At 39.8% G+C, this 15,658-nt stretch overlaps 1 long non-coding RNA gene across 1 annotated transcript; it reads right to left on the bottom strand.

The window, feature by feature from the left end:
* Positions 1 to 10,570: 10,570 nt before the first annotated feature.
* LOC112011174 (uncharacterized) lies at positions 10,571 to 15,429 on the bottom strand. Its single transcript, XR_002882845.2, has 4 exons — positions 15,105 to 15,429; positions 13,828 to 13,889; positions 11,770 to 12,616; positions 10,571 to 11,381 (listed from the first exon to the last, which is right to left on the bottom strand). It is a non-coding gene; the product is annotated as an uncharacterized LOC112011174 (long non-coding RNA).
* Between the last annotated feature and the right edge of the window lie 229 nt (positions 15,430 to 15,658).

The raw sequence follows: 15,658 nt of genomic DNA, 5'->3' as shown, positions 1-15,658 counted from the left end.
TTAGGGAAACATTCGACACTCTTCGCTCTTTCAACATGAAGCTTAATCCAGGAAAGTGCGCCTTTGGGTGACGGTAGGAAAATTCCTAGGATTCATGGTTTCCCAGAGGGGCATCAAGGCCAATCCGGACAAGATCCGGGCTATAATGGAGATGGCACCACCAAAAGATGTGAAGAAAGTACAAAGCCTCATTGGCAAGATAGCAGCGCTAAATAGGTTCTTCTCAAGGGTAACGGATAAGTGCTTACCCTTCTTTCGCACACTGAAGAGATCTTTTGAGTGGACTGTCGAAAGAGTCCTTCTTTCCCCAACACTGTTAAGTCTCTCGCAACCAGGTGAAGAACTCTTTCTCTATCTTGTCGTCTCATCAGCTGCCATTAGCGCCGCCTTGATCAGAGAAGAAGAGAGAGTGCAGAAACCTGTGTACTACACTAGCCGGGCACTTTGCGGAGCCGAAGAAAGATATCCGCCCATGGAGAAACTCGCCTTCGCTTTAGTTACAACAGCATGCAAACTCAAACCATACTTTTAAGCCCATACGGTGATCATCCTAACCGACAAGCCTTTGCAACGGGCAATGTGAAACCTTGAAGCCGCGGTACAACTAGCACTATAGGCCATAGAATTGAGCGAGTTTGACGTCCAGTATCGCCCCCGAACCGCCATCAAAGGACAGCTCATCATAGATTTCATAGCTGAGTTCACAAATGGCGAGGACAGAGGGGCAAAGGAATCTCCTCTATGGAGCATGCATGTAGACGAATCCTCCAACAGGTAGGCTTGGGGAGCCAGCGTCGTACTACAGTCACCCAAAGGAGACACGGTCGAGTGTATGGTCCGCCTTGAGTTCCTTACTACCAATAATGAGGTGGAGTACGAAGCTCTGATAGCAAGGCTTGACCTCGCCAAAGCTGTAGGAGCCAAAAGAGTGATCATTTATTGTGACTCTTAAGTCGTGGTCAACCAGATAAATGGGGATTATGAGTGTAAAGGCGAAAGAATGAAGAAGTATCTGGACCAAGCAAGCAGGAGGGTAAACGTGCTGAAGGTCAAAATTATACAGATCCCCCGGGGAGAAAACGAGCAAGCTGATCGCCTAGCCAAGGCCGCTTTGACCGAACATATGGCCACTCCTGGTAATGTACTCTCCTTCGTTCAACTCTCTCCATTTATAAATTCGGTCGATGTACAGGAGCTTGGTCCTGAAAGTGACTGGATTGCGCCATTAGTTTCTTACTTGAAGAACGGCACATTGCCAGACGGAAAGGAAGCTGCAAGAAAACTGAAGGTCCAAGCAGTGAGGTTTATTCTGAAAAGAAATGTCTTGTACAAAAGAGGTTTCTCCTGCCCCGACCTACGATGCTTAGGCCCTGAAGAAGCAGACTACGTCATGAGAGAGGTGCATGAGGGAATCTGCAGAAACCACTTAGGGTCAAGGTCACTAGTACACAAGCTAGTGCGAACGGGGTACTTTTGGCCAACCATGCAGAAGGATGCCGAGGCTTATGTAAAGACCTGCAACAAGTACCAAAGGTTCAACAATGTCATAAGATAACCACTTGAAGAACTCACCCCGATGACGGCGCCATAGCCGTTCGCTCAATGGGGACTGGACATCATGGGGCTATTCCCTACGGCAATACGACAATTGAAGTTTCTAGTAGTGGGCATTGACTACTTTACGAAGTGAGTGGAAGCTGAAGCCTTGGCCACCATTACGGAGAAGAACATACAGAGTTTCGTCTGGCGATGTATCATACGCAGATTTGGCATCCTTAGAGTCTTAGTCTCGGACAACGAGAAGCAATTTGACAACGACTCCTTCCGGGACTTCTGCTCGTAATTGGGGATACGGAACCACTACTCCTCCCCCGCCCACCCTCAAGCCAACAGACAGGTCGAAATCATGAACCGATCCTTGTTGAAGATTATCAAGACTCGGCTCGAGGGGGCAAAGGGTATATGGGCTGAAGAGTTGCCGAGCATACTTTGGGCCTACAGGACTACGATAAGAACACCAATAGGAGAGACACCATTCTGACTAACATACAGGAGCGAAGCAGTCATCCTAGCCGAAGTCGGCCTCACAAGCTACTGGGTGCACAACCATGACGAAAGGAAAAACGACGAGACCATATGTCTACAGCTCGATCTGGTGGACGAAGTCAGGACAGCGATAGAACAAAGGCTCGCACAGTACCAGGACCGCATGGCCAAGCACTACAACTCCCGGGTCAGACACAGAGACTTCTAGGTTAGAGACCTTGTTCTAAGGAAAGTCATGGGCGCAGCAAGAGACCCAACCCAAGGAAAACTTGGCCCAAATTGGGAAGTACATTACCGAGTCACGACGTGGCTGAGGAAGGGCACCTACCATCTGGATACACTAGACGGATGGAAGTTACCACATCCTTGGAATGCTGAACACTTGCGAAAGTACTACCAGTAGAGACGACGACGTGAAGAACAACCCCCCCCCCCCTTTTTTATTCATAGTTCACTCAGATTTATTATTTACTTTAAGTATTTGCTACAATAAGCCTAAGTGGCAGGTTTTTTCTACTTTGGTATTTGCAACAATAAGCCCAAAAGGGTAGGTTTTGTTTTTGGACTACTTTTTATATAGATGCATGGCAATAAGAGGAGTTTATTCAGAACTACTGAAGTTTCTACTTACAAGTTCAAATTCACAAAAAGTGGACGACCTTGAATCTACAAGAAAAATGGCCAAGTCCACAATAAACTCGGCTATAAAGTTGGCGGTCTAAATAAAAGACTAACGAATTGGCCAAGTCCACAAGATGGATGAAGCTGTTAAGCTGACGGTCTAAATAAAAGACTAACAAATTGGCCAAGTCCACAAGAGGGACGAAGCTGTTAAGCTGACGGTCTAAATAAAAGACTGACGAATTAGCCAAGTCCACAAGAAGGACGAAGTTATTAAGCTGACGGTCTAAATAAAAGACTGACAAAATTGGCCGTCCACAAGATGGACGAACGGTCTAATAAAAGACTGACGAATTGGCCAAGTCCATAAGATGGACGGAGCTATCAAACGGATGGTCTAATAGAAGACGCAAATTGGTCAAGTCCATAATATGGACAAAGTTATGAAGTTGAAGGTCCCACATAAGTGACCTCATCACAAAAAGTAATAAATTATCAAAACCTGGTTAAGTCCATAAGGTGGACGACCTCGTCCCGGGATAATAGAATGTTGTTAGAACTCCTACAAGCAACAAATTAGAAGTCTACGAAAAGGAAAAATCTATTTGATCCATAAAATAGACGAATCCCGCTTAATAAAATAGACGGAGTCAATAAGAATAACGGGCTCACCAAAATGATTGTCTACTCGTAAAAGTTGTCAATACTAACAGCTTTATTAAGTAGACGGCTCCACTAGAATACTTAACGTAAAGTCAAAACTGACAGTTTAATAAAGCTGACGGCACCATTAAGCTAGACGGTTCCGTAATCGTGATTCCGTTCCTTTAAATCATAACCTACAACTAGATGAGCCCAACCTACGACTGAGAAGTAGCCTTAGCAAAGATAGAAAAAGAAGCACTCGAGTGAATGGCCATACATACATGTTCAAAAACGACGGGTGCTAAGTATCATAAGCAAAAGTAAATTAATTTCAAATAGAAGCCCCAAAAACCAAGGGGGCACTTAAAAACATTTTTTAGAACAAAATACAACAGTTACAAGAAATAAAACTACGGCTGGGAAGGAGGAGCGTCACTTGAAGCCTTTTTACTTCTTTTGTATAGGAGGGTTTTCTGCATCTAGATCCTCCACAGAAGGATTGGAAGTAGTGACGGGAGGGTTCGCAGTAGGCTGCGGCAAAACAACACCGTCATCTTGAGGAGGATCTCCGAAGTCGTCACTTTCAACGTTGATGGGGTTATTAGCAGGCGTCACTAGTGGGAGTCCATCTATAGTAATTCCTAAAAGATCCAACTCAGGAAAGGCCGACCCAACCTGCTGAAAGCAGTCATCAAACCCTGTTCCGTAGTATCCACCACAAGAATTAATAAAGGAATCTGACTCCTTGAACTTTTGGACCGCGTCAGCCACAGCCTGCTCCACCTGTTTACGAAGGGCCATCAGTTCTTGTTCTAACTTCTCCTTCTAACAGTCTGCCTCTTCAAGCTTTTCCCTAGTCTCCTTCAAATCAATGTTCAAAAGATGAACAGCCTCCTTGTACTGAGCCTGTTGGTTCAACAAGTTGGTATTTTGCTTCCTAACGCGATTGACGACCCCCTCCTTAACCACGCAATGGTCTTGGAGTGCTTTTACGCGTACTGAAGCCTAAAAAGAACACAACCGTCGGTCAATAAATAAGAAAAAGATAAGAAACAAGGGTAGCTATAAAAGACGGCCTACTCGTGCCAGGTCAAAAATGGCTGACACCCCCAAATCCTCCGTCCCCATCTGAGCACATGGGTCTATGTCCATCGGCTTTATAAAGGATTCTACCTCCTCGATGGCATAGTCCTTGTGCGTTAGTAGGCAACGGGGCCCCTCCAAGATAGGGCCGGCAGAAGTCATCACCCCCTTTCCAACTCCATGGCCTGATTTAGGGGTTGACCTCTCTGAGGGCTCATTCCCAGAAGTGATGGCCACCTTTTTAAGCAGACGATTATCCTTCACGTCGGTCTTCCTCTTTGGCGTGCCTTTGGTTAAGGATTTGGGAGCCAACGAAGATGCCAACTCCCCCTTTGCCCTTTTTTCTTCCTTCTGATGGGCAGCGGCAGCCTTTATTCATTGCTTGGCTAACTCCATCTCTGCAAAGATACCAAATACATATGAGAAAAATTGACGGCGACAGCCAAAGTGACGGGACTCTAGGAAGAAATTACTCACAACGGCGAGAAAAATCTTCTAACTTGCGAGCTTCCGACATCAGTTCAGGACCCCTGCAGTACGCGTGAAGAGTGTAAAGAGTAATTAAATCTCGACACGATCGCTCCTCTAGGGGAATCTCTTGAACCCGACGGATAAAATCCTACTGCTCTTCAGTTATGAGAGGACGAGTGTTGGCTGATGAAGAAAAAAGGTAGACAACATTAAAACACTTCAAAAGGCAGATGGCAAATACATGTAAAAACCGACGAAGGTAAAAGCTGACGGATAAAACCTGAATCCTTGACAAAAGCCCAGGTATTGTCAAAATAACCACAGGGCATCGTCTCCCATTCTTCCTGACGGCACACCTAGTCCGTCCCTTTAACAAAAAAGTATCTACCCTTCCAATTTCTGTTTAATTCTGGCATCTCAGACACTAATCTAAACTCCTTCTCCCTAACAGAAAAATGGTACATCCTTTTAGAAGAAGACAGGTGTTGGGGTTTGTAACAGTAGAAGAACTCATCTAAAGAAAGCTGACAGTGTCCTCCACTTAGATGACCCCATAAAATCTCAGCACCTATAAAGATCCTCCATGAATTTGGAGCAATCTGGCTAATGGACAACCCCAGATAGTTAGCCAGTTGACGGTGTAAGGCCGTCAGGGGCAATCTGAGCCCCGCGGCAAATGTGGCATGATATATACCAACATCTGTGGTTCTCCCTATATAGCACTGTTCATCTTCCCTGGGGAGACGGATAGGGATATGGTCTGGGATTTGGAAACGGATGCGCAACTCTTTAAAGACCTTATCACTTATATTTGGTAAAAATTTATTGACGGTCCATTCCTCATAAAGGATGAAGGGACGGCTACCTGCAGGACTTCCTATAGTCCCCTCACAGGATTCCTAGTCACCTTCATCTCCGTCACTATCCCTCTCTTCTTCCACCTTAACTTCCCCTTCCTCACCTATTACCTCCTCCTAATCTTCGCCTTCATGACTCCCTAGCTCCTCGTCAGGGGTTTGGGCTAATGTTTCCCTCTCTAATGATCAGGAAAAGCTCTCGGATTCATCACCTGAACCAAATACCTCGTCGCAGCCCGCTCCATCGCGGACCGACGACTGATCACTCGACTCGTCACTTAACATCTGACTACCTACAAGTGACGGATTTGTTCTAAGCACCTAAGATGACGACCTCGCTTTAGAAAAATCAATCAAAATAAAGTATACACAAAGGAAGGAAAAGGACTTACAAGTTTCTCAAAATGGGTGACGGTTGAAAACGTGACGGCAGCAATGTAGGCGACGATGTAGGAGGATTGACAGAAGAAAGGCGAAGGATCTTCTCTCCAGGAATCAGAAAAGATGAAATAGGGAAAATGAGAAGGAAAGGTGGATTATATATAAAGGATATATGCACAGAAGATGAAGCGACGCCCTCGTCCAGAAGCGGAGCCAAACAGGATACGCCGCGTGTCCAAGCATTTATTACTGGCTGCATCACATATGAATTTATTTCTCTCTCCTCGCCAAAATGAAAGTCAGCAACAAATAACCCGTAACCAAAATAAAACTCCATAACCCGTCAGTTTTTACTGACGGAGATATAGAGTAGGGGGCAACTGATAAGACAAAATTATGGCACACAATGCACCCCATGCTTAACCCATCGGCTTCACTCAGAATGAAGCCTACAGCTCATGCTGACGGGCTAAGATATAAATGAGGCTAAAGACCCTGAGGCTGACGGACCGTAATAGGCTGTCGTGGAAGGAGGTCCACGAAGAACTTTAAAGGGCTAATTCCCTTATGAGCCTGACGACCCTTCCTCACTGAAGGGAATAAGACAAACTGACGGTCTTAAAGCCAACGGGTCTAATAAAACCATGACTTGGCCACCACGCATGAATAATAAAGAGATGACTTGTATTCCACGTTCAATGTTAGAGTCCTATAAGGAAAGGATTCTGCAATCTACGCTCATAAGGATTCCTATAAGGAAAAGACTTCTACTCCAAGAAAGAGAGGTCCACCCTCTACTACTATAAAAGCCCCAATACCCTCACAAATTAAGGTATGCATAATTAACCTCCCTCTAGCACTCTAGAGTTGAAAGAAGTTCTAACTTGACCTTCGGAGGGTATTTGGCCAGCGCCACACCGGTGCTCTCTGTTAGGTCTTCTCTTTTTTGTTGTGCAGGTGTTATTTAGAGTGTGCGAGTACTGTGTAGCTCACTGGTGGTTTTTTCGGTATCATCAGATAATATGCCTTATATGTGTTGATGGTATATTTAAAAATGAAATGACTGAAGCTTCCATGCATGTTGACTGTGTCCTCATTGCAATGAGTGGCGTAAACTCTTTAAGTCGAATGTTTTAAACTTATTATCTTATTTTCTTATCTTGCATCATTTTATTGACTTTATCTTGATTGATGGGTACTAAATACTTCTTAATGGTTTAGTTAGATTTTTAATGTTTTTATATTGTTGACGTTTACCTTTTTTTGTTCTCTCTTTATGTTGACCCTATATTTTTGTTGCATTTCGTTTAAAATCGAAGATTTTTAACAGAATATTACAGACGAATTCTCATTGCTTACATCGTGCAAAATAATTTTTTGAAAGAGATAGAAAGTGATATTTGTTGGACAAGAACAACATTCCAGGATTAATCTATGATCTAGATGTAAAGTAAACAAGAAGTACTGAATGACACAACCATGTTTGCTGTTACGTGTTAGTGAATTCCCTTAGAATACATTCCAATTTCTTTTACCGACAAATTAAAATATCAGAACAACCTTATTAATTATGACTGCGGATTTCCAAACATTTATCTTTCTGTGAAAGGATCAGCCATTTTCAACTTCTGTGGCAAACACCGCAAGGAAGAGCTGGCATTTAAGAGTCGGGATCAACGTTAAATAGTGATTCGGAAATAGTATCAAATATTAAAAAATTATCAAGTAATTTTGCATGTCAAAAAACAAATGCAGATTTTTCTTACAATAAATTAAATTAATAACGTACTAAATGAACAAACCTCTCACTTTTACGGTGTTTAAGAGAAGTGTTTGGTAGATAGTATTTTTTGAGTCCCACATTATTCTACAGAGTGAGATCATTTATTTTTTTATAAACAATTTTAAGTTACCATTGATATGTTAAAAAAGTGGGCTTAGTGAGGACTAAGGTTTTATCTATATCACATTCATGTGTGCCATCCCATAGCATCTCGCGCATGTGAGGTCCATGTGGTGATTAAAGAGATTATCTGTGTATAATTTTAATCACGTGACTTTTTTTAATGAGAATAAATTGGGTCTGGAGCTGGCGTAAAACTAGTGTTTTACGCCAACCAATGAGATCACGCCACGTCATTATTTCAACAAAAGCCAAAAACACCTCATCGCAGACAATAACAGCACTCTTAAATCCCAAATCACAAACGTTGATCAGACCAAAATGAAAAATCTCCTTTGCAGCTGTGCTTCCTCTTGCCCGAGCCTCCACCCCACCACACAACAACGCACGCCGCCACACAAGTCACTAGATTCGTTTATGGAGCTTGTAAACATGCCAGAGCTACCATGAGCATGGTTTCATGATTCCAAGGTTTGTTTTTCATGATATGCCCTTTTTCCCAATTTGGATTTCAAATTATTGATGGTTTGGATTTTTTTTTTGGGATGTTAATAACTTGATTTGTTATGGGTTTTTCTGTATTTTGGTATCTTGAGTGGTAGAGAAACGGTGACTACACAACAAAGATAGTGGAATGGATGGAGCTCCAGAATCAAATGCGGATCTATGAACTGGGTTCTTTCATCTTTGCCACCATTTTTGTTGGTTTTTGCTGGAAACATAGCCCCAGTGGACCACAGGTGGAACTAGCATGGTCTTGGTGGGGACAACATTCGTGGGTTGTGTAGAGATTTGCATCCTTGTCCAGTGAGTCTCTTGCATTGGAGTGGGAAAGGCAAGGCATGGGCTCAACTCGATGCCAACCACCCTTGCCCTTTGGATGTGGTGTGGGCACCTTATGATCTGTTACAAACTCAGTTTGCTCGAGTCTTAGAAATGGTATAATTTTTTTTAAATTTTTTTTTTTTACCTTGATATCTTGAAACCATGCTCACGGCGGCTCCAGACACTGGTTTTAAAAGAATTGAAGAAGTGAATAAACAAGAAGGAAAGCACTTCAAAAAGCAAAGACACATTGGCAGATTTGATTTTTACATGATTGGATTTATTTATTTTTTTTTAATTTGCAAAGAAATACTGGTTTTATTTAAATAATGACGTGGCGTGGTTTCTTTTTTAATTAGTCATATAACATATTTAAATAATACACATAAATAATCCAATAAATATTGCAACGTAATGGGTTGAACTAAGGTCTAGTTATTGTTGTGGCAAAATATAGGATAGGAGTGTCCACAGGTCAGGTTGGGCGCATGGATGGGGGACAATATTTTTAACCAACCCGCCAATAGCCTGTCGGGAAAATTCTAACCCTCTACCAACCCATCAATCGATAAATTCGACAAGTCGGTTAAAAATCTTAATGGTTTCAACTCGACAAGTTGAGTAGGTTGGATGGGTTGGCAAATTTAGTTGACTATATGAAATTATTTCAATAAAATTGGATATTTGTTTGCTCACTCAAATAAAATTCTTTAAAAAAATAAATAAAATAAAATAAAGAAAGGAAGCACTGCAAATTATTTTATTAAAAATAGTAACAAATGCTACATTGTTTTTTTATGAGAATGACTTAAAATAAAAAGAAACATGACAAAGTATATCTATATATACGGGCAGGTAGGCGGGTCATGGGTATTTTTCGCATAGGCCTAAATTATAGGATCCGGTGTCAACTATCAACATATGATGCCATATGGTTTTTTGTTTTTTTCTTTTGTTTCTAAACAATTTGCTTGTATGAGACTTGACTTATCGATGGAGTATTCGTTCACTTATGTGTAATGTGTGTAGCACTTTGTTTAACAACCCTTGTGTTTTGCAACCCCTATGATTCACATCAACTTGTTTACTTGACTAGCTGATCAATAACTATATATACAAAGGCACAGGGTTCAATTCCTGCAAGAAGAATGTCATGAGTGACACGTATTTGGGTATTCAAATATTCATGTTCTACTTCAAATGCAGCACAAGCTCTATTGTTCTCATCTTGCTTTGTTTTGCTAGCACGTACAGCCAATGAAGCAGAATAGTTGTGCGGTGTAGGTGTATGGCACATTACCGCTTGCTGAGGTGAACATGTCAGCCAATGCCGAAGTTGTTGGCGGTGCCTGTAGTGATGAACTCGTTGGCTGTGATCACAGGTAATCTTGCAGGTTACGGGTTAGTTGATGGCAGCTGCTTAGAAGGTTGTGAGATTGCAAAAATTTGGGTTGGGGATTTCGGTGTATCGCGGCTTGGTCAAGATCAAATTTGACTCTAATATCAGGGGTTTTTTTTTTTTTTTCCAAAATAACACTGATTTTCAAATAATTTCATTAGTTAGCACATTTTCAAAACTATTTAGGAAACTAACATCTCGAGTGTTGAAAGCTCGAAAATGTGTTGAAAACACAAGTGCTATTTAGACCCTCAAATTAAAGTTACGGCTCGATAGATTTTACACTAACTTAATACTAAGTGCGGAATAATATAAATGTGAATGGATGAACAAACAAGCTATTCTAATCCATAATAATAGCAACACAGCAGTAAAATTGAATGTAAAAGAGTAGAGAAGAAAGATGCAAACACAAGATAACACGTCAATGTGTCATCAAAGAGGAAACCGAAGAACTCGGCGAAAAACCTCTCCGTCGGCCTCCAAACAGTAATTGATCCACTAGACAATCAATTAGGATACATAGGTGAGCAAGAGACCCTTCAAGCCTAATCTACCCAATGTACCTAAGCCTTCCAACCTCCTACTTCAACAAGGCTTCTCGGAACCGTGTCTTGTCTAGCTTTTCAGATCCCGCAACAAGCTCCATGTTGCATCTGCCATCCTTGGCTTCTTCCAATACTTTCCAGCAGCACCAAAACCTCACTTGACACTTTGAAAATGTGTGGTAAGTGTTTGGGCTATCAACCTCTCAATGGTATGGAAATAGAGAGGTAGGAGTTGAGGAAATTCCACAAGTAAATGTGTAGAGGATTGTGGGTATAATGATCTCTAAGTCTCAAGGTGTTTGGCTAGGGTTTTCTCTCAAAAGCACTCCTCAACATTTGTAAGTAATGTGGGTATATATAGTGCGGGTACATAAAGTGTGTATCAAATAGTACAGTTTGGCAGAACATAATGTCTTGTGGGTGTCTTGCAGGAATGCCTTACCCGTGAGATACTCATGAAACACAACTGTCGCCATCTGTCCTGACTCTTCGCATTCTAGTCATGTGTAGGGCACATGGCTCACTTCGCAAGATTCTTAGTCGCGAGATACTCGCGAGAGCTCCTCAGTCTTCAGTTGCTTGAGTCTTCACACTCTCTCTCTCTATCACACAACCCTTACAATTAAATCCCACAATAATTACAGGGTGCAAAAGATTGAATAAAATTATAATCAAATTTGGCACGGAATAAAAGCCAACAAAACACATAGTTGTAAATCACAACTTTACAAGTGTAATAAACTCAATTTTGGAATGCCAAATTCAAGTCCATTAGACTCGTTTTCCATCAAATTGAAATTGAGCCGTTCAGACTCGATTTCGGTACTCACAACAAAAATGAAAACTACAAAGAGAATCAATGAAAGAGAAACACAACAACCAAAGAGAAAAGAGAAACAATCAAACAATCAAACACAACCCATTTCCAAAAACTCTTCTTCTCCAACAATCAAACACAACAACCAAAGAGAAACAACGAAATCAACAAACCTAAGACCCACTTGGGGTTTTGCTCGGATCGGATCACACAGGTTTTGTTAGAGTTGGTGGGATTAGATCAGATCATCTCAGAGTTGCTGGAGTTAACTGGATTGGATTGGATCGTTGGTTCTCTCTCACTTTGTCTTGTTCCATATCTCTTGTTCCCCACCGAAGCTCACCTGGGTTTTGCTTGCATCGGATCGGACCTGGGTTTTGCTAGAGTTGAGTTTTGCTTGAACAATGAAATCGTGTGTAATAGGCTCGAGCTCTATGTTGAAATCGACTTCATCGTGCTCGATTTAGAACATCGAAATCAAGTTTATTGCACTCGAGATGTTAGTTTCCTAAATAATTTTGAAAACTTACTAACTAACAAAATTTTTTGAAAATTAGTATTATTTTGGAAAAAAAAAATCCCCAATATTAGTTAAGAGTTGTTGAGTGTCACGCCCCAAACCCGATACCCGGATTTGTGACCATGACCGGCATGCTAATATCAAGCCTAAACATGATATTAACAAGAACCAACTTAACTTTTAATAAAAGCTTTGACAAAAGTTTCCCTCTTACTTTTCATTTTTGTTTCTTTACTTAAATGGTATAATTTTTCACTTGACATTCAGAGTATCTATACTGAACTCAAAGAAATACATAATCCACCAGTTACTCAAATTCTAAATTCCACTAATACATCTCTTAATGCTTTAAGATATACACTTTCATTAGATCCTAAAATGCACAATACTACAAATCTAAACATCATATTGCTAATTTAGGATCTATACATATAAAACTAAAACCAGCTCCTTCTAAAACTCGACTAAGGCTCTCTCTGCTCCAAAATAAAACCTGCTAACTGAAAGAGTGGAAGGGGTGAGCTACACAGCTCAGTAAAAGTAAGATATATGAGAATTCAATAAGGATGCATGTAAATTAAATCATTTCATTCTATGAATATTCGAATAGGAGAACATTTTTCTCATGCATAGTATTTTATACTATTCATAATAATAGCTTATACGCTCTTCATAGAAAATAATTGTTCTCCTTTTTCTTTTGAGGTTAATATTACCAAAACCTTTCGGATTAAGCTTATTTCATTTCCTACAAAGTCACCATATGTATATTCTCATTACAAAATAATCATTTTAACTTAATCAGATAATCGGCAACTTTGTATTAAACTAGAAACATCTTGACCCAATAAGAAAATCTTTCTCTATAAACATTTTCCCAAAAAATATTATAACTTTCACAGTCATAAAATTTTACATTTCATAAAGAACAGGTATCTGATAACTTTTAAACATAACTCGTACTTTCATCAGAAACTTTATCTTTATAGCACAACAAAACTTCAAAAACTTTCATCTTTAATGAACAGCTTTTCTTTTATCAGAAACTTCTTCTTTTCATGAGAGCTTTTAACTTTTCACAATGCATTTAACAAAATAATTCTCTCATGATTAATAACATTATATAGCTGTTCATAAATAACTTATTGGTTAATCCATAGCTGATAAGTCTGTACTTATTTGGGAGGCTTTTAACACCACAGTGCTAGGCATCCAGCATTCCCTACAATGCCAAGTATTCCCGAGATCACATCATAATACATATCTTCCAACCATGGGGGTAGGTTGGCTTCCCCCACAAGTTGGCCGTAACTAACAAGGAGCGGGTACAGCAGAGCCAATCCCACTTATAATGGCCAATCAGATAACGTTTTCCATGGAAAGCTAGTAATTAACCCCTACTAGCAGAGTTCAGATCACCAGAGGACATAACCCAAAAACATTTCATACTTTACATCATATTGACATTTCTTATTTTGCATAATATTTCATTATAATAGCATTTCCATTCTTTTCTTTAAACATCATGTTCGTGGAATTAGTAATAGCATTAATATGCTTAAATCATATACATAGGGTTTCGAAAGCTCACGAACATATCTTTGTCAGAATAATGATTATATGCCGTATCTCTAATCAAAACCTTTTAATGCATCATATACTTTAAAATAACCTCATGACTTACCAAATGCTCATACAACTTATCCCTTACCTGAAAGTAGAGGAACCGAGAGCCTAAAGTCGAAGGAGCTTAGACCTGGCGGCTGGTAACACCTAAACCGAAATCAAAACTTATTACTATCCATAACTTCCTCATCATAAACTTACACATTCATCTCAAAGACTATCTCTTAAAATTAAGGAAATCCTAATCCCACCTCAAAGAGGTTCCCACAAACATATTATGCACACATCAACAAATAATGTATCAACCTAAAGAAATGCCATCATTCTCATATTTATCTCATAAGAGCCAACTTCATTTCAAAAGGTGCTTTGACCTTAGGGCAATCTTGCATGCATAAACATAAACTCTTTTAAGCATTGTCATATAACCATAAACACTCTTAAGGAAACATACAGCATGTTCAACAAAACAGCTTCATAAATACAACCGTCAAATGGTTCTCCTTTGAGTACTAAACCTTGAACCGAGTTGTACAAAATTACTCTATGATCTAGACATATCATATGATGAGCATAATAAATTATAGCTCGAATCATTCACCCTAACTTTAGAATTAAATCCTCAAAGTTAGGCATGTCCCTTACTGTTCACTGTTTCATTCCAGCAGCATATACTTTAATTATAAAATACAAATGGACTAGCAATTCACATCCAAACTTCATGTAATTTTATAGAGAAATTCCCCTGTATGTTCAGTATGTACCATAAAAATTTCGGAGTCAAAGCATAAACCCATGATTTACTAAAAATCACACAAGACAGCATACTCAAATCTGTCCTGACAGAATTTCTTGCAACTTCAGAATTAAATCATTATTTTTCTACTCATCCAAATACTGTGAGACCAATTCCATAACAACCGTATATGTCTTATATTTCATAGAAAATAACCCTAGCATCCAAATTCATAGAATAAAATTTAATACATAATTTATCATGCATGAACACAGAATCCGTTACAGTGACAGCTTTGCAACATTTTCTTGTAAATTTACAAACAATTTTCAAATGATGGTATTTTCCTATGGGGATTTTTATGCACTCATTAGACATGTTAGAATACACTTATATATGGTCATTTAACCATTTAGAGCGAAACTAAATACAACAAAAATCCCAGCAGTAACATGAATAGTACTCATCCTAACTTTTTCTCACTTCCTTAATCATGCACAATCCTTAATTAATAAAAACCCTATGCTGCCTTCAAAAAATCACCAACACACCCATATAAAAATCATATAACCATCACTTAAGTTTAAAATGAACAATAGACTAAAAGTATTAGATTTTCCCCTTACCCTAGACATAGGTTCATGGAGTGATTGAGCTAGAATCACTCTAGCTTTAAATTGGGAGTAAAAGCTTGAGGAGAGTTTGAAGAAACTCTTGTTCCTTGCTGCTGGACCCGTAAGTGTGAGAGGGAGAGAGCTTAAGAGAGTTTTCGTGTTTCTTTGAGAGAATATGAAGAAGTTTTAAGGTGGAGCTTTTGTCTTCCTTTTGGTGTGTGTGAACCGGTGGACTTGAGAGAAGACTTGAGAGTTTCTAGCTCTTTCCTTAATAGAAAAGAGAGCAAAATGAGCTAAAATTTCTGATTTGTGTGATCAGTAGGAAATGAGAGGGAGTGAGCTTCTTGGAAGTTCCATTTGCTTGAGAAAGTCAAAGAAGAAATAAGGTGGCACTTGGTGATTTGCATGGCCAAGTCTTGGTCTTGGGAGTTTGTCATCATGTATGAAACTTTGGCTTAATGTGTTGAATTTCCATTGGTTGCATGTGGGTGAAATTCTACTATACCATCCCATGCATCATGCTTAATTAAAACACCTACAACTATATATATATATATATATACCAT

Source organism: Quercus suber, unplaced genomic scaffold, assembly GCF_002906115.3.
Source record: "Quercus suber isolate HL8 unplaced genomic scaffold, Cork oak 2.0 scaffold_183, whole genome shotgun sequence".
Taxonomy (NCBI): Eukaryota; Viridiplantae; Streptophyta; class Magnoliopsida; order Fagales; family Fagaceae; genus Quercus; species Quercus suber.
Note: the sequence above shows the minus strand (reverse complement) of the source record. Positions and strands in the feature narration are given on the sequence as shown.